At 40.1% G+C, this 19,175-nt stretch overlaps 1 long non-coding RNA gene and 1 pseudogene across 1 annotated transcript; one reads left to right on the top strand and one right to left on the bottom strand.

Moving 5' to 3' along the window:
* Positions 1-1,725: 1,725 nt before the first annotated feature.
* Positions 1,726-16,012, bottom strand: LOC147915953 (uncharacterized). The gene is made up of 3 exons (XR_015553565.1): positions 15,878-16,012; positions 7,856-7,955; positions 1,726-1,901 (listed from the first exon to the last, which is right to left on the bottom strand). It is a non-coding gene; the product is annotated as an uncharacterized LOC147915953 (long non-coding RNA).
* Positions 13,071-13,571, top strand: LOC101394239 (large ribosomal subunit protein uL11 pseudogene; annotated as a pseudogene).
* Positions 16,013-19,175: the final 3,163 nt, after the last annotated feature.

The raw sequence follows: 19,175 nt of genomic DNA, 5'->3' as shown, positions 1-19,175 counted from the left end.
TTTGTTAAGTCTCTGATGTCAGCACACTCCTCCCACTTCAGAGATGCTGAAGTGTGCTGGGTGGTGCATCTAGATTAGATGCTCTCATTACATGTCGTCTTTTGTGTTTCAGTTTAATAATAGGCCTGAACATATAATCTAGCTTCGGGTTGATATCTGTGAGATCCATCTCTCCTGCAATTCTAATTTTTGTATGTATAACTAAGTTAAGTCTTTTTTAGTGATGCTTTAATTCGGAATTTTGGTGTAAATATTCAAGAGATTTTTTTTCATGGGTGACAGTTCAGGGAAGGTATCTTTCACAATGTATAGCTTGCCAGTTGTTTTTTTTGTGTGTGTGTGTGAGGAAGATTAGCCCTGAGCTAACTTCTGTCGCCAATCCTCCTCTTTTTGCTGAGGAAGATTGGCCCTGGGCTAACATCTGTGACCATCTTCCTCTACTTTATATGGGACGCTGCCACAGCATGGCTAGACAAGCGGTGTGTTGGTGTGTGCCCTGGATCTGAACCTGCGAACCCCAGGCTGCCACAGCGGAGCGCGTGTACTTAACTGCTACACCACCGGGCCAGCTCCTATAGCTTGCCAGTTTTGATTAAATAAATTATTTATGCCACCTACTGGTCTTTTTAGGACTCATTTTTTCATTATTAAAATTTTTTATATTGAATTTGTATTTACGCTATACACACGTGTCTAAAAGAATCCTTCAATCAAACCCATAAACGTTTTATAAGGAATGTACTGAGTTATAGAACTTGATTCTGACCCATACCTTCTATTTTTAAAATGTCCCCTCGCCAAGGCCAATTTAAAAAGATACCTATTTAGGGGAGAGCTATTATTCTCTAGTCTAGACTAACATTCCTAAATAGCATATATTTTAGACTTCAAAGCCTTGATGAATATCAAAAAAGCGTATGGTCCTGGTGAATAGTGAAGTTTGTCATCTCTACAAATGTAAAATAGCTCATTTAGTTAGAAAATCATGAAATGACTCTTCCTGGAAGGAACACTTGTAACAAAGGTAACAAAGCCATTTAAGCTGTTTTATACCCCTTTTACCATCTGTCACCCCTCTACTCTTTCCTCCTCCTTGTGGTACATAATCAAATTGGAAGAATTCTCTGCATAATCCAGGGTGATTTTTCTCATTTAAAATTCGTATATATGCCTCAGAGTACTATGGGAGACTAACGGGGAGCACACTGAAGTGCTCATAGAACCCCCCAAATTGACTTGGGGTCGGGTAACGTTTTTTTAATTATAAGAGAAACATGTTAATTATAGTAACTTTGGAAAATACAGGCAAGCACAAAGAAGGAAATAAAAATAAACTATAATAAGTCCAACTTCCAAAGAAAAGCAGAATTAACATATTGGTGAATATCTTTTCCAGATACCATTATATACTTTTCTTAAAAAAACAAATTGGGGTAGTCTAAGGATAATGCCTTACCTACTGTTTTGTAACTTGCTTTTTCAATTATCAATAGTCATTTGCCCATTTCATTATTCTTCTAACATCTGGAATTCTATTTACCTAGATGAACTGTACTAGATTCAACTAGTCCTGTATTTATGGCTCTTAAGTTTGTGACCATGTTTTTGGATGAGAGAAATAAGCTGCAGCGAGCATTCTGGCACACATATCTTGGTGTGTATCTCTGATGCTTTCCTTAGGATAACCTGGGAAATTCACAGCAGCAGAACTTACAGGGTCAAAAGTTAAGAACATTTTTCAGGTTCTCAGTCCATATTAAATGATGATTGACAGCTCCCAGGAGAAGGACAATTGTGGGGGTTAAATCCTTAGGCAAGTTAGTGTTGCGCCTCACCCAGTCTCACCTTGGAGTTCTTCAGAGGAAAAAGCTGCCTGGTCATTTCAGCGCTGAAGGAAGTTCCTGTAAAGAGTGGGAAATCTTTTAAAATGATAATAAAAGCTCATTTTAAATTGATGGCTGGTAACAGAGAGGTAAATAATAATCCAAACAGAGATCTATAAAATTCTAGGATATTTTAACTGAGAAGGTTTCAGAGAATAGCTGTTCTGTCCAAACCAAGAACAAAGAGTAAAGTATATTTTCTTAAACTTTTTTTTTGAGTACGTAAAACGCGCACAACAAGACTGTTATAAACAGCTGCCCAGGCACACACAGCACAACTCCAGGGGTGCCTTTTACACGGATTCGAATTTGAATAGTGCACCCTTGGGCTGTACTATCTAACTGCTCTTTGCATACAATATACAATTCAAAGGTTCAGACAGGGTATATGTAAGAAGTTAGTTTCTCTGCCACCTTGTCCCCTAGCTGTCCTATCTAGAGCAGCAACTCAGTCTTTGGGTATCCTTCCCAAGATATTCTATGCGCACACAAATGTTTACATGTGTATTAATTTTTTTTCCCTAACACAAATACTGGTATATTACAGACTCTGTACTGCTCCTTGCTTTCTTCACTTAGCAATAGATCTTGGTGATTGTTCCATGTCAGTATATCTTGGGCTACCTCCTCCTTTTTTTTTTGGTGAGGAAGATTAGCCCTGAGCTAACGTCCATTGCCAATCCTCCTCTTTTTGCTGAGGAAGATTGGCCCTGGGCTAACATCCATGCTCATCTTACTCTACTTTATATGTGGGATGCCTGCTACAGCATGGCTTGATAAGCAGTGCATACCTCGGCGCCTGGTATCCAAACCCACAGACCCCGGGAGCGTGCGAACTTAACCACTACGCCACGGGCCGGCGCCCACCTCCTTCTTTTTAACAGCTGAATGGTATTCCACTGAGTGACTGTTAGGGCTCTGTCTTCATAAGTAGGGGATTGTGGTATTATTAGAAATAAGGAACAATGATGGAACACAGTTTAGGAAGCGTTAGGATAAATTATGGTGTAGACATGCTGAGTCTCAAAACTAGGGATGCAAAGCAGAAGCTGTTTGTAAAAGGAGTCAGGGTTAGAAAAATGGATTTTGGAATCACCCAAAGCGTTAGGATACAGGCTGAGCTGTTGTAACAAAGATACCTCAAATTCAGTGGCTTAAACAATACAGAAATTTATTTCTATCTCATGTAACAGCCAGAGATAGTCAGTCTAGGGTTGGTAGAGTGGCTCTGTCATTTTCTACCTATGGCTTCCATCTCTGGCTCCAGCTCCTGCCATAGCGTCTGCATCCCAGCCAGCAAGAAGGAGCAAAGACAAGTGGAGGGTATGCCTATTACTTTAAGAGCATGACCAGGAAGTGGCCATGTCACTTCTCACATCCAATTGGCCAAACTTAGTCACGTGTCTCATGTCCTGTGGCCAGCTGCAAGGCTGCTTGCTGTCTCAGGCTGAGTTCCAATAATAAAAGTGAAAGAGAGGACAAATATTAGTGGAAGCTAGCAATCTTTGCCATATTCACAAAGGTTGTTAGGTTAGGTTCCTTAGGGAAAAAAGACTCTGAAGGAGATTCATGTGCAGGAATGTTTTTTATTGTGGTAAAATATAATAACATAAAATTTACCATTTTAATCATTTTTAAGTGTACAGTTCAGTGGAATTAAATGCATTTACATTATTTTACCATCATCACCACTATCTATCTTCAGAACTTTTTCATCTTCCCAAACTGAAACTCTGTACCAATTAAACACTAACGCCCCATTCCCTCTGTGTGCAGGATTTTATTGGGGAAATGCCCTCAGGATTAACACCTGTGTGGAAGTGAATGCAGGAGGAGCAGGCAGTGGGAGGAGCTGACCTGCAGCGCAGTTGCAATAGAGACCTCAGCTCCCAGTGGGAGCTCTGGAGCAGGGATGGGCCTTCAGAGGTGTCCCATCTTGAAGCAAGGGGCCTGGACTTTATACCCAGGCAGGGGACATGATCTTGGACGAGATGGCGCTCATCAGCTGAAGCCAATTCCTGGAGAAGGACTCAGCTGAGAGTTTTTGGCAGCCAATACGCCCAGCATCTGAAAGAAGAGTGCCTCAGTCTAGAACTGAGGACCTGGGCAGCACACCACAGCATCTATGACAATCTACCTCTTATGCCACTCAGACCTACTTGCTTCTTATAATAAATTCAGCTCCTCCAGAATTCTGGTTGGTCTCTTTTCCTGGGGGAAACTTACTAGAGCAAGGTTAGTAGGGTGGACTCAGCCCTTACTACTGCAGCTGGTCTCCAGGTACAACTAAAACTCATAGTCTTCTCTTCTTTGCTACCCATTCTAGAGTTCCCTTACCTGAAGTCAGTACCTCTGCTGCTCTGGGTGGCTTCCTTGGTGGTCTGGGTGACCCATACCCTCATCTCTATCTTTCAGTCTTTCTCCTTTCAAACTCCTGAGGAAGTTGCCGAGCTATTCAGGGCTGCCCATATTTTCTTACCTCAGGCCACTTCTCTTTCCACACAAAGTGGATGACCACAGCCTGAGGAGCAAGCCTCTAGTCACCAGAACCTTCTTAGACTGTGGCCACTGCATTTGCCCATTTCCCTTCAAAACTGAGCAAGGGACTCCCAAGTAACACCCCAATGGGTCATCTGAACATGCCAATGCAGCCATTGGTGTGAACTGAGGGAGAGGCATCAGTGTACCAGTGGTGGGTGACATGGGGGTCTAGATCACCTACTTATGCAGCTTACTTGTGCCCTCTGACCCTGCTCCTGCCTGATCCCAGATGTACCGCTTCCATTGTGTAATGGATGGGCCTGATAGAAACAGTCTTATAATAGGCAGCCTTTGCCACGTGTTCACTTGATATCCCATAATCAGCTCTTCAGTCTCTACCAGAGTGCAGTAGCATATTTGGAGCTATTTTTCAAATGGTGGAAAATTCTTCACTGAAGTTGGTATAGCCTTGCTCCGGGACCCTAGGGGTCCACATTGTGATTCTCCTGTTGGAAGTCGCCCTAAGTTCCACATGGCATCTTTCCCACCACTGATACTACTAATACCATAATGCTTGCTGGGTCATATTGCTCAAGTACCAGTGCTGCTCTTGATCATCCTTCTTTGATTTCTTGTCTAGATTGAGAGGCCTCTGCATTATTTACAAGCAAGTGGGAGCACTAGTCCTTAACAGGAGTAGTGGGCTGTTTCTGCTGGCCTAGAAGGTTTAGAGGGATCTGCGGTTTCAAGGTTTGTGAGTGCATCCAATGTCCCTATCTCAAGTCTCAGGATTTTACTTCTTCCTAGTTAAGGCCCTGACCTTGGCGCAGCAGACTGGAGAATTCAAATTTCTTTGGAGTTCTGCTACTGTTATATTTGAGTGCAGGGTCCCATCTTAAGCTTTTTTTGCCCTCTGGCTGCAGGAGATGAGAGTCTCCATATATGCTTTCAATGAGGCCCTCTGGTTTTCACACTTGACCTTCAATTAGTGATTAATCACTCTTAGTCTTTTGATGTCTTTCTCCAAGGCATCAGTGACACTCAGAAAGAGCCATCTGATTCCATTTTCCTTATGGTTAGTACTTTCTCCAATCTCTGAAAAGCTGGTGCATCCCGTTTCACTAGTACTCCATCCAAGTTCACCAACAGTGAAAGTTTTAACGGTTATGCTGCATACCAGGAGCTTGTAGTGTTCCTCCTACCATCAGTGATGGAGTCCTCATTGCCAGATAGCAGATGGGTGATTCAGTTCCAAAATCTCATTTTATTTTTTTTTTTATTTTTATTTTTATTTTTTAATTTTTATTTATTTATTTTTAAACAATTAGTAAAATTACTTTATTTTCCTCTCGTATTTGCTTTATATCTTGCTTTATAAAGTTAGGAAGTTCACAGCTTTATACCAAAATGTAAGAAGGCTAAGCTATTTGCTTATAAACATTTTTGCAATCAAATGTCATCTGATTTCATTCTTCTAAACCATATTCAATATAAAAAGAATTTCAGAGACCAAGGGTGCTGGAGCAGCTCTAGGGCATGTATGTCTCTTAAGCAGGAGAAAGGTCTTCAACAGCCTCTCCTCCTTGACTCCCCCTAACCCCCCAATTCAAGTGGGCTACTACCTTGAATTTAGAGCAAATCTGGGAAACTTCAGTCTCCATGTGACCCAGTAGGGCCACGTACTTGGGGGTTGGAGGTGAGGTTAGAGGTTACTGTCTGATAAGTGGCAGGTTTGGTTTACATCAGGATTTCACATCCACTTGCATATGAAACTCAGTGTAGCCCAAATCACCCCCACCACAGCTTCTCTCCTATCCATTAGACAGTTTCCCCCAAAGCCCCGGTAGATAGTTGTATGTCGTAGTTGCACATCCATTCCAGTTGCTGTATGTGGGACGCGGCCTCAGCATGGCCGGAGAAGCGGTGTGTCGGTGCTCGCCCGGGATCCGAACCCGGGCCGCCAGCAGCGGAGTGCGCGCACTCAACCGCCAAGCCACGGGGCCGGCCCTCCAAAATCTCATTTTAGAGTCTACTTCCTTGAACTACTCCTGGCACCAGCTGTCTTAGGTTGGGTTTTCTGGGAAACAGACTCTGAGACGAAGATTTTGTGCAAGTGGCTTATTGAGGATCAACACCTGCAGAACTGAACAGAAGGAGTAGTTGAACTGCAATGCAGTCACAGCAAAAACCAGGGGAATTCTGCAGCAGGTATGGCTGGCCCTTCAAAGTTATCCCACCTTGAGGCAAGGGGGCTGGCCCTTCTCATTCCCCCATTGAGCAAACATTGGATGTGGGCTTTCCCCAGGTAGGGGATATGACCTTGGGTGAGGTTGCTGTCTTTGCATGAGGGCAATTCTCAGAGAGGAATTAGCTGAGAACTCTTATGCTCCGACCTTCCCAGCAGCGGGAGAAAGGAAAGCCTCAGTAGGGAAGGGGGGGTGGATCTAGGTGATACACCAGTATCCACCACAGAGATTATACCTAAAATTGCAAGAGAGGATTAGAGAAAAGAGGGAGTCCAGGATAGGTCACTGGAGAGACTCCTATGTTTATGTGACAATAGGAATAAGAATTGTCAGAAAAGGAAATACTAGATATACAGGAAAACACAGAGAGCAGAGAGCCATGGAAAACAAGGAGGCAAACAGGAAGAGTCCCCAGGAAGCTTAGAGTTTATTAATCTAATCTACTAACTTTATTTTTCTTATTTTTTATTCCCCTTCCCCAAAGCCCCAGTACATAGTTGTATATTCTAGTTGTAGGTCCTTCTAGTTCTTCTATGTGGGTCGCTGCCACAGCATGGCTACTGAGAGTTCTGCACCTGGGAACTGAACCTGGCCTGCTGAAGTGGAGTGCACTGAACTTTAACCACTAGGCCATCAGGGCTGGCTCCCCATCTACTAACTTTATAGATGAGGCATTCCAGAGCAGGAAGACTAAGTGGGTTAATTCCAGTTCTCTCAACAAGTTAGTGACAAAGCCGGGACAAGCGTGCAGGTTTTCTGATTCCCTGTCTAATGTTCTTAACTCGATGTTTCCTCCTTGCATCATGTGTAGGTGATCTCTTTCTTATTCACCCTTGGATGAGAGGAGGGAAAAGTTAAGTGAGTGAGACTCTGGAATGTTCCATTTGTGGGGGCTTGGTTTCTAACTTTGTTACCTCTTACAAAAAATTTCTTGAATTATATATACTATTACATTAGTTCTTCCTTTCACATTGAATAATGTCCATAAAGTGACATTATTCAATGTGAAGGGAGTTACTAACAAGTCTATAGATTATTTTTTTAAAAAGCTATTAAACTTCTGGAAAATTTCTTCTCCAGAGCAGATTGGCTGCCTAACTTGTTGTAGGCTTGTGGCAGAAACAAGGGACGTTCCTTTCATTTCTCTGCTTTAAATATAAGGCCGAACTTAGTAAGACTTTCTTTTTCTCTTTTTTATAAAACTTATCAGGGTGTGCCAAAAATGTTTAGTTGAAAAAAACTTACCAGATGAGAGGGGTTGCGTTATCATTGTGATGTTATAAATTGGAACAGTTAATTTAGTCTTGTGCATCCAGACTTGTGGTTATTTTAGAACAAAAATTCCCTGAAAAAAAAAATGATGATTGGTCACTGAGATCTGGTGCTGTAATACTTAGTTTTCTATATAGCTTTAGAGTTTGCAGTTGAAAGGCCGCATGCCTAGTATGGAGCATGTGGGCCCTACACACATTCAGAAGATATTGAAAATTAGGGCTTAAAATTCCCAGATAGCCTTGTGGGAGAAAACAGTTTTCACAAGGGCCTGACGACTAAGCAGATCCTCTTGTCATTGTACACTCTCTTTACCACATGACGTGTCCAGTCACGGAAGGACAGAGGGCTTGGAGCACACTAAAGAGACTAAATATGGGCTGTGGGGAGAGCCTAGGAAGGATAGGGCTTTTCTTTCTCCCTACTCCCCTCTGCTTTGTGCGGTGAGCAGAAGGTCACTTTTTTCATTTGTTTTGTCTTGTTTGGCTTTGCTTTTTGACACTGGGGACAACTTTTTTTAATAGGCCAATAATTTTTATTCAGATATTGCAATTATGGTGGCTAGTAGCATATTCACAAATATTCTGAGTCAACAATATACTTGCACACCATCTAATGGCTCTAAAAATATTTAATTTCCATATGTTCATGAACAGAACTTTGGGGTTGATTCCAAGGAGGCTCAAATTCTACACATTTACTGGCCACTTAAACTATAAAATTCAGTGATACTGAGCAATATGGATCACATTTCCTCTCAAAATACATTTATGTATAAATATAGTAAGTTAAATTTACCTGAGTTAATTTTTTTTTTTTTTTTGGTGAGGAAGATCAGCCCTGAGCTAACATCCATGCCAATCCTCCTCTTTTTGCTGAGGAAGACTGGCTCTGAGCTAATATCTATTGCCAATCCTCCTCCTTTTTTCCCCAAAGCCCCAGTAGATAGTTGTATGTCATAGTTGCACATCCTTCTAGTTGCTGTATGTGGGACGCGGCCTCAGCGTGGCCGGAGAAGCGGTGCGTCGGTGCGTGCCCGGGATCCGAACCTGGGCAGCCAGTAGCGGAGCATGCGCACTTAACTGCTAAGCCATGGGGTGGGCCCCAACTTGAGTTAATTTTTAATTCTGAGATGAGAAACAAAGTAATCCAAGAAAGGACAACTTATTCAGAGACCTAAGATCTTCATTCATGTTCTAAAGCTAACACAAATATATGAATACAAACATATGGATCCTTGAAAATACCTGGAAGATTGAAATGTTCGATTTTCAATTAAGATCTTTTCCATTGTGTTTAGAGAACATTGAGAAGCAGCTTGTTCTCTCAGGAGGGAACCTACATTTACTGAGCTCATCAGACTAATATATAAAATCCAAACTCCAAAATTTTGATCTATGATAAGAAACATATCATTGCTTACACTTTAGTCCTTGTATTAGTATAGTAATGACTGCATTTTCTCCCAGTAGGTGGACATATTTCTAACCATCTTCTGGGCCATAAAACAGGTCTCAATAAATTTAAAAGGAATCAAGTCATACAAAGTGTTTTCTTTGACCAAATAGAATTAAATTAGAAATAAATAACAGAAAGATCTCTGGAAAATCCCCAAATAATTAGCAACTAAATCAAATACTCTGTATAACTTGTGAGTCAAAAAGAAAGCAAAAAAGAAATTGGAAAGTATTTTGAACTGAATGAAAATGAAAACAACAACATATCAACATTTGTGGATGCAACTAAGGCAGTATTTTAAGGTAAATTTATAGCACTAAACATCTACATTAGAAAAGAAGAAAGGTCTCAAATCAATGACCTTAGCTTCCACTTTCAGAAACTAGAAACAGAAGAACAAATTAAAACCAAAGTGCACAGAAGAAGGGAAATAATAAAGATAAAAGCAGAGATCAATGAAGTAGAAAATAGAAAAATAATAGAGAAAATCATGAAACCAAAAGCTGGTTTTGAAATTGACAAACCTCTAGCCAAATTCATCAGAGGAAAAGAAAAGAGAGAGAGTAAAGACACAAATTACCAATATTAAGAATGAGAGAGAAAGCATCATTACAGATCCTATAGAAATTAAAAGGATCAAAAGGTAATATTATAAACAACTTTTGCCAATAAATTTGATGACTTGGATGAAATGGACATGTTCCCTGAAAGAAACAAAGTACCAAAGTTCATTTATGAGGAAACATATAACCTAAATAGCCTTATATCTACTAAAGGAATTGATTTGTTGTTAAAAAACCTCCCACAAAGAAAATGCTAGGTCCAGACGGCTTCACTGAAAAATCTGCCATACATTTAAAGAAGAAATAATACTAATTCTACATAAAATTTTCCAGAGAATGAAGGAAGAAGAGTACTTTCCTACACATTCTATGAAGTCAGCAATACCCTCATACCAAAACCGTCAAGGACATTAAAAAAAAGAAAACTACAGACCAATAACCCTCATGAGCATGGATGTAAAATCATTAACAAAATATTAGCAAATTGAATCTAATAATATATAAAATGGATAACACATTATGACTAAGTGGAATTTATACCAGGAATGTAAGGTTTAATATTCAAAAATCAATTATATAATTCACCACATTGATAGACCAAAGGAAAAAATCATATGACCATCTCAATAGATGAAAATAAAAGCATTTGACATATTCAATAACCATTTGGCTAAACACTCTCAGCAAACTAGTAATAGAAGGGAATTTCCTCCATCTGGTAAAGGGCATCTATGATAAACCTACCGCTAACATCATGCTTAATAGTGTAGGATTGAATGCTTTCTCCCTAAGATCAAGAAGAAGGCAAGGATGCCCAGTCTAGCCCTGTCTATTGAATATTGTGCTGGGGGTCCTAGACAGTTCAATAAAGCAATAAATAAATAGATAAATAAATAAATAAATAGGAAAGAAAGAAAAGAAATTAATTTCTTTCATTTTCGCTTCCACTCTGTGGAAGTAAAACTCTTTTTATTCACATAAGACATTGTTATCTATGTAAAATCTTAAAGCATCTACAAAAAGCTGCTAGAATAAAAAAATAAATTTAGCAAGTTCACAGGATACAAGGTCAATATACAAAAAGCTATTGTATTTCTATATACTAGCAAAAAACAATCAAAACATTAAAATTTTAAAAATCACTTATAATAGCATAAAAAATGAACCATTTTGGGGCCGGCCCAGTGGCGTAGTAGTTAAGTTTGCATGCTCTGCTTCAGCAGCCCAGGGTTTGCAAGTTCAAATCCCAGGTGTGGACCAACGCACCGCTCATCAAATCGTGCCAATCTACCTCACCCCACCCCCCCCAAAAAAACCCAAGAACTATTTGGTGATAAATTTAATATAAAATGTGCAAGACATGCACTGAAAACTATAAAATATTGATGAGAGAAATTAAAGAAGATATATGTAAATAGAAAGACATCCTCTGTTCATGGATTGGAAGACTTAATATTGTTAAGATGGCAATATTGCCCAAAGAAATCTACAGATTCAGTGCAATCCCTATCAAAATCCCAATGGTGTTTTTTTGCAATAATGGAAAAGCTAATTCTAAAATTTATATGGAATTGCAAGGGATTCTAAGTAGCCAAAACAATCTTGAAAAAGAACAAAACAGGAGGACTCATACTTCCCCATTTCAAAACTTGTTACAAAGCTACAGTAATCAAAACAGTGTGGTACTGGCATAAGGATAGACATAAAGATCAATGGAATAGAATTGAGAGTCCAGAAATAAACCTGTACATTTACGGTCAATTGATTTTCAACAAGAATGTTAACACAGTTCAATGAAGAAAGAATAGTCTCCTCAACAAATGGTGCTGAGACAACTGGATATCTACATGCAAAAGAATCAAGTTGGACCCTTACCTCACATCACAAACAAAAATTAATTCAAAATAGATCAATGACCTAAAAACAGGAGCTAAATTATAAAACTCTCATAAGAAAACATAGGGCTAAATCTTCATGACCCTGGATTTGACAATGGTTTCTTAGATATGACACCAAAAGCACAAGTAACAAAAGAAAAAATAGATAAATAGGACTTCACCAAAATTAAAAACTTTTTGGGGCCGGCCCGATGGCATAGTGGTTAAGTGTGTGCGCTCCACTGCTGGCAGCCTGGGTTGGGATCCTGGGCACGCACCCGACGCACCGCTTGTCAGGCCATGCTGTGGCGGCGTCCCACATAAAGTGGAGGAAGATGGGCACGGATTTTAGCCCAGGGCCAGTCTTCCTCAGTAAAAAAGAGGAGGATTGGCATGGATGTTAGCTCAGGGCTGATCTTCCTCACACACACACAAAAGGAAATTAACAAGAGTTGGCAAGGATGTGGAGAAAATGCAATCTTTGTACATTGCTTGTGGGAATGTAAAATGGTGCTGCCACTGTTGAAAACAGTTTGGGTGTTCCTCAAAAAGTTACACATAGAATTACCATATGACCTAGCAGTTCCTCTCCTGGGTATATACCCAAAAGAATCGAAAACAGACGTTAAAACAAAAACTTATAAATGAATGTTCACAGTAGCACCATTCACAATATCCAAAGGTAGAAACAACCTAAAGGTCCATCATCTGATGAATGGATAAACAAAATGTGGTATATATATATATAATGGAACATTATTCAGCCATAAAAGGAATGAAGTACTGATACATACTACATCATGAATGAACTTTGAAAACATGCTAAGTGAAAGAGGCTAGACACAAAAGGCCACATATTGTATGATTCTATTTATATGAAATATCCAGAGGAGGCAAATTCATGGAGACAGAAAGCATATTAGTGGTTGCCAGAGACAGGAGGGAGGGTGGGGAGGGGGAATGACTGTTTAATGGGTACAGCTTTTGGGATAATGAAAATATTCTGGAACTAGATAGTGATGATGGTTGATAGTGATAAATTTAACATAAAATGTGCATGACTTGGATACTGAACACTACAAAATACTGCTAAGAGAAATTGAAAACCTAAGTAAGGGGAGAGAAATACGGTGCTTATGTATCAAAAGAGTCCATATCTTTAAGATGTCATTTCTCCTGAAAATGATCTATATAGTTTTCGGCTTTCGGCTTTTGGCTCAGAGGAGTCCAAGGTGCAATTTTCTTTGGTCGTCCCGAATCCGGGTTCATCCAACAGCAGCTGCCTCCACCATGCTACCTAAGCTCAACCCCAATGAGATCAAAGTCATGAACCGGAGGTGCACAGATGGGGAAGTGAGTGCCACGTCTGCCCTGGTCCCCAAGATCAGCCCCCTGGGTCTGTCTCCAACGGGTCTGTCCTTGGTGATGATATCTCCAAGGCAACTGTTGATTGGAAGAGTCTGAGGATTACAGTGAAACTGACCATCTAGAACCAACAGGCTCAGATTGAGGTGGTACCTTCTGCCTCTGCCCTGATCATCAAAGCCCTCAAGCAATGGCAGGAGACAGGAAGAAGCAGAAAAACATTTAGCACAGTGGAAATATCACTTTTGAAGAGATTGTCAACATTGCCCAACAGATGTGCACCAGTCATTGGCCAGAGAACTCTCTAGAACCATTACAGAGATCCTAGGGACTGCGCAGTCTGTGGGCTGCAATGTTGATGGCTGCCACTGTCATGATGTCATGGATGACATCAACAGTGGTGCAGTGGAATACCCAGCTAGTTAGGAACCACCGATCGTTAGACAAAAAAAAAAAAAAATCTATATATTCAATGCAAGGTTTCTTAGCGGCAGATCTACTGACATCTTGAGCCAGATAATTCTTTGTTGTGAGAGGCCATCCTGAGCATTGTAGGATGTTTAGCATCATCCCTGGCCTTGGCCTATTAGATTCCAGTAGCACCTCCCCGTTAAGACAACCAAAAATGTCTCCAGACATTGCCTAATACCCCCTCAGGCATAAAATTGCCTTTTGTTAAGAGCCACTAATTCAATGCAATTCCAAACAAAATCCCAATTGTAAAAATTAGCAAAGTGATTCTAAAATTTAGGTGGAAATGCAAAAGACGTAGAAAAGCCAAAACAATTTTGAAGAAGAACATGGAGGACTTACATTATCTGTTTTCAAGACTTATTATAAAGCTGTAGGAATCAAGACATTGTGATATCAGTAAAAAGATGATCAGTGAGGGGCCGGCCCTGTGGCTTAGCAGTTAAGTGCACACGCTCTGCTACTGGCGGCCCAAGTTCGGATCCCAGGCACTCACCAACGCACCGCATGTCAGGCCCTGCTGAGGCGGCGTCCCACATACAGCAACTAGAAGGATGTGCAACTATGACATACAACTATCTACTGGGGCTTTGGGGAGAAAAACGGGGAAAAAAAAAAGGAGGAGGATTGGCAATAGATGGTAGCTCAGGGCCCGTCTTCCTCAGCAAAAAGAGGAGGATTGGCACGGATGTTAGCTCAGGGCTGATCTTCCTCACACACACACAAAAAAAGATGATCAGTGGAACAGAAAAGAGGCTAGAAATAGGCTCACAGAATTGTGGCTGACTAATTTTTACCAAGGTTCCTATGTAATTCAATGGAGAATAGATAAATTTTTTTAACAAATGATGCTGGAACAATTGGACATCCACAAGCCAAAAAAACAAAAACTATTTAACCTCAATTCTTACTTCACAGCTTATAAAATATTAATGTTAAATGGATCATAAACCTAAATGTAAGAGCTAAAACTATAAAACTTCTAGAAGAAAAAAAAGAGAATCTTAGTAACTTTTTATAAGGCAAAAATTTCTTAAATAGAACACAAAAAGGAAGAACTATAAAAGAAAAAATTTGATAAATTGGACTGTATTTGTTTTCTAAGGCTACTGTAACAAGTTACCCCAAAGAAGGTGGCTTAAAACAACTGAAATGTGTTTTCTCACATTTCTGGAAGCCAGATGTCCAAAATCAAGGTGTGGCAGGGCCACACACCCTTTGAAGTCTCCAAGGGAGAATCCTTTCTTACTTTTCTAGCTTCTGGTGGTTCCTAGTATTCCTTAGCTTGTGGCAGCATGTGATATTGTGATTTATAATAAGAAATATATATTTGATCTTCGTCCTGTTTCTGGCACAGAGCTCTTAAAACTCTCGGAATTTCCTAAATGATGACAGTGACAAACATGTTTTTTGTTATGTTAGTGAGGTGACTTCTGGCCTCCTCCTAATGATGGGACTGGTTGCCAGGAGAACCAAAGATGTGATTACAGGGTTGGAATTTTCAGTCTCAATCTCCTGACCTCTAGGGAGAGGAGAGGGGCTGGAGGTTGAATTGATCACCAATGGTCAACGATTTAATCAGTCATGCCTATGTAATGAAACCTCCATAACAACCCAAAAGGATGGAGTTCGGAGAGCTTCTAGATTGGGAAACCAGAATGCTTCCACATACCATGGTGCCAGGCCCCAAACTCCACAGAGACAGAAGCTCCTTTGTTCGGGACCTCACCCTATGTATCTCTTCATCTGGCTGCTGATTTGTGTCCTTTACTATCCTTTGCAATAAATAAAAATCTAGTGAGTAAATGGATTTCTTGAGTTCTGTGAGCTGCTCTACCTAATTAATCAAACCCAAGGAGGGGGTCGTGGGAATTTCTGATTTATAGCGATTTAATAGCCAGTTGGTCAGAAGTACAGGTAACAACCTGGGCTTTCTATTGGCATCTGAAGTGGAGGGCAGTCTTGTGAGACTAAACCCTTAACCTGTGGAATCTGATGCGATTTCTGGGTAGATAGAGTCGGAATTGATTTGAATTGTAGGATACCTAGGTGGTGCGGGAGAATTACTTGGTGGTGTGGGGAAACCCCCACATACTGGAATTGGTACCAGAAACTATTTACAGCATAACTGAAATCTCTGCCTCCATCTTCACAAGGCTTTCTTCTCTGTGTCTCTGTGTGTCCTTTTCTGTCTCTTATAAGGATAGTATCATTGGATTTAGGGCCCACCTAATCCAGTATGATCTCATCTCAATCCTTACCTTAATTACATCTGCAAAGATCTTATTTCCAAACGAGATCACTTTCTGAGCTTCTGGGTGGACATCAATTTGGAGGGAACAGTATTCAATCCACTGCATGGAATTCATCAAAATTAAAAACTTTTGCTCTTCAAAAGACACTTTTAAGAAAAAGAAAAAGCAATCCAGAGACTGGGAGAAAATATTTATGAAACATATATCCAACAAAGAACACTTATCCAGACTATATAAAAAACTCTTACAACCCTATAATAACAAGACAAACAACCCAATGAAAGACGGGTAAAAGTTTTGAACAGACACTTGACCAAAGAAGATATACAGATGGCAAATATGCTCATGAAAAGATACTCAACAGTGTTAGTCCTTAGGAAAATGCAAATTAAAACCACAATGAGACACCACTACACACCCACTAGAATGGCTAAAACTTAAAAGACTCACCATCAAATATTGGTGAGGATTCATAGGATCTGGAACCCTCACATCTGCTGCTGGGAATGCAGAATGGTATAACTTTACTGAACACAATGTGTTCGTCTCTTGGTGAGCGTGGAGCCGAAAAGCACAACCAAGGCAGAAGCAGGTGAAGAAAGCCTTATCACTTGCACAAGCAATGGAGAACACCAGAGATAGCTCCAAAAGCAGTGTCTCTCTGAGCACAGCTTGGGGCTTTTTTTTTATGGGGAGCATTCATGAATAATGATTATGGAAGCCCTTGTCATCAGATGTAGGGGGAGGGGATTCTGGGGCAAGCACAATCGTTAATCATGTTTTCTTCATACACTGCATGTATAGAAAATGGTGGTTAAGTCTTGCCCTGGGTGGAAAGTTTAATATTACTATGAGGGGCCGGCCCCGTGGCTTAGCAGTTAAGCGCGCCGCTCTGCTACTGGTGGCCTGGGTTTGGATCCCAGGCACGCACCGACGCACTGCTTCTCCGGCCATGCTGAGGCCACGTCTCACATACAGCAAGTGGAAGGATGTGCAACTATGACGTAGAACTATCTACTGGGGCTTTGGGGAATAAAAGGAGGAGGGTTGGCAACAGATATTAGCTCAGAGCCGGTCTTCCTTGGCAAAAAAGAGGAGGATTAGCATGGATGTTAGCTCAGGGCTGATCTTCCTCATAAAAAAATATATATATATATATATTACCATGAGATTATAATGAGGACAGTTTACTTTACTTCATTCTGGAGCAGTTTGATGCAGCTAGAACCAGCTTCAGCTAGCTTGCTTGTGGGGACCTTCTGTGGTTGGGCTCTTCCTGAAACTTTCTGTCTGCAAAACACTCAACAGATAATGTTAGTTTTTCTACCAGATCCTTTGTACTCCTTTCTTTGCCTGGCTCCCTGGTTACATAACCACTTTGGAAAACAGTTTGGTAGTGTCTTTTAAACCTAAATATACACTTATCAAATGACCTAGAAAGTTCACACCTAGGTATTTACCTGAGAGAAATGAAAACAGATTCACACAAAGATTAGTACGTGAATGTTAATAGCACTTTTATTCATAATAGCCAAAATTTGGAAATATCCTAAATGTCCATCTCCTGGCGAATGGATAAATAAATTGTGGTATATTGATAAAACGGGACAAACATTTTGATAACTACTCAGCAACAAAAGGAAAGAAACTACTGGTATGTATAACAAAATGGTTGCTTCTCAGAATTAACGCCAAGGGAAAGAAGCTAGACGTGAAAGACAACATACTATGTGATTTCATTTATATGGAATTCTAGAAAAGGCAAGACTATGGTGATAGAAAGCTAATCAGTGGTTTCCAGACACCAGGGGTTGGGAGTAAGGTATTAACTACAAAGGGGGATTTTTGGAATACTGGAAATATTTTATATCACGATGCGGTGGAGATTATATGACTGTATACATGTGTCAAAACTCATCTAATTATACACTTAAAATTGGTATATTTTATAATATGTACGTTATATCTCAATAAAGCAAGACCTATCATCCTGAAACTTCAGAACTCTGGGACTTCCAAAGAGAAAAGCAGGTAACATCTAAAGGCTTGGTAATCAGGACAGCATCTGGCTTTTCAAGAGTAATTTTGGAATCTAGAAGACAACTGAGAAAGGTCACCAAAATTCTGAAGAATTTTATAGCCAGCTAACCTATAACCAAGTTTGAGGGTAGAATATGGCTGTTTCTAGACATATAGAGGCTCAAATAAATTACTTCCCACTTATTTCTCAGGAAGTTGTTGGAGACTGTGTTCTGCCCAAATGAGGGGTTAAACCAAGAAAGAGAAGGAATCCAGGAAATAAGGGATTGAACACAGGAGACAAATAAAAGAATGTGTAGGAAAGTAGAGATGAGAAATCCTAGGATGATAGATGAGCAACAGGTAAACAGAGAACCGGTCCAGACTGGAGCAGAAGAATGAAAGATTCCAAAAGGATGTCTCCAGAAAAAAATGAAACATTACCTGAGGTATTGGACTAGATTTTAAGAAATTTTACAGCAGTTTCAGAGTTTGAGAATTAATCAGTAACAGGTATCTGGAAAACTAAGTAATAGAGAGGATGAGGCAATTATTACTTTCAGGGAAAACAATAAGTTGCCCAACTTAAATAATTGTACACTACATGACTCAGTAAAAAATATTTACATGGTCATAATAATGTAGATGTTAAATATTAATTTAATTAAAAACAGCAACATAGGGTACGATTTTTAGCACCTTCACTAAAACAGTTCCGTTTTTCATCTTGAGGATTGCTTTATATTATAGCCCTTTTTCTCCTCCTTGCTGTTAGGTTGTGGACTATCAATTCTCACTAGTGTCAAATGTTTGTCCCTAGTAGATACTGCTGTCCACTTCTAGTTTTCTTCTAATCTGCTATGAGCTTAACCAGATGCTCAAGCTTATTTTATTATGTAAAATTGGAATATGTAAAGTATAACTTGCCTAAGTTTTTTTTTTTTTGGTGAGAAAGATTAGCCCTGGGCTAACATCTGTTGCCAATCCTCCTCCTTTTGCTGAGGAAGATTGGCCCTGGGCTAACATCCATGCCCATCTTCCTCTACTTTATATGTGGACTCCTACCACAGCATGGCTTGATGAGCAGTGTGTAGGTCTACACCCAGGATCGGAACCTGCGAACCCCGGGCTGCTGAAGTGGAGCACACAAACTTAACCACTACGCCACTGGCTGGCCCCAACTTGCCTAAGTTTTAATACACGGTTATGGTGACATTTATATTGGTTTGATCAAAGGCCTTTTTTTGCTTTTTTGACTATGGATAAATTACCTAAACTCTCTGTG

The sequence above is a fragment of the Ceratotherium simum genome, chromosome 11 (assembly GCF_057802395.1).
Source record: "Ceratotherium simum simum isolate JZ-2026a chromosome 11, ASM5780239v1, whole genome shotgun sequence".
Classification (NCBI taxonomy): domain Eukaryota; kingdom Metazoa; phylum Chordata; class Mammalia; order Perissodactyla; family Rhinocerotidae; genus Ceratotherium; species Ceratotherium simum.
The sequence above is the reverse complement of the archived record's forward strand: the minus strand, read 5'-3'. Positions and strand labels throughout refer to the sequence as shown.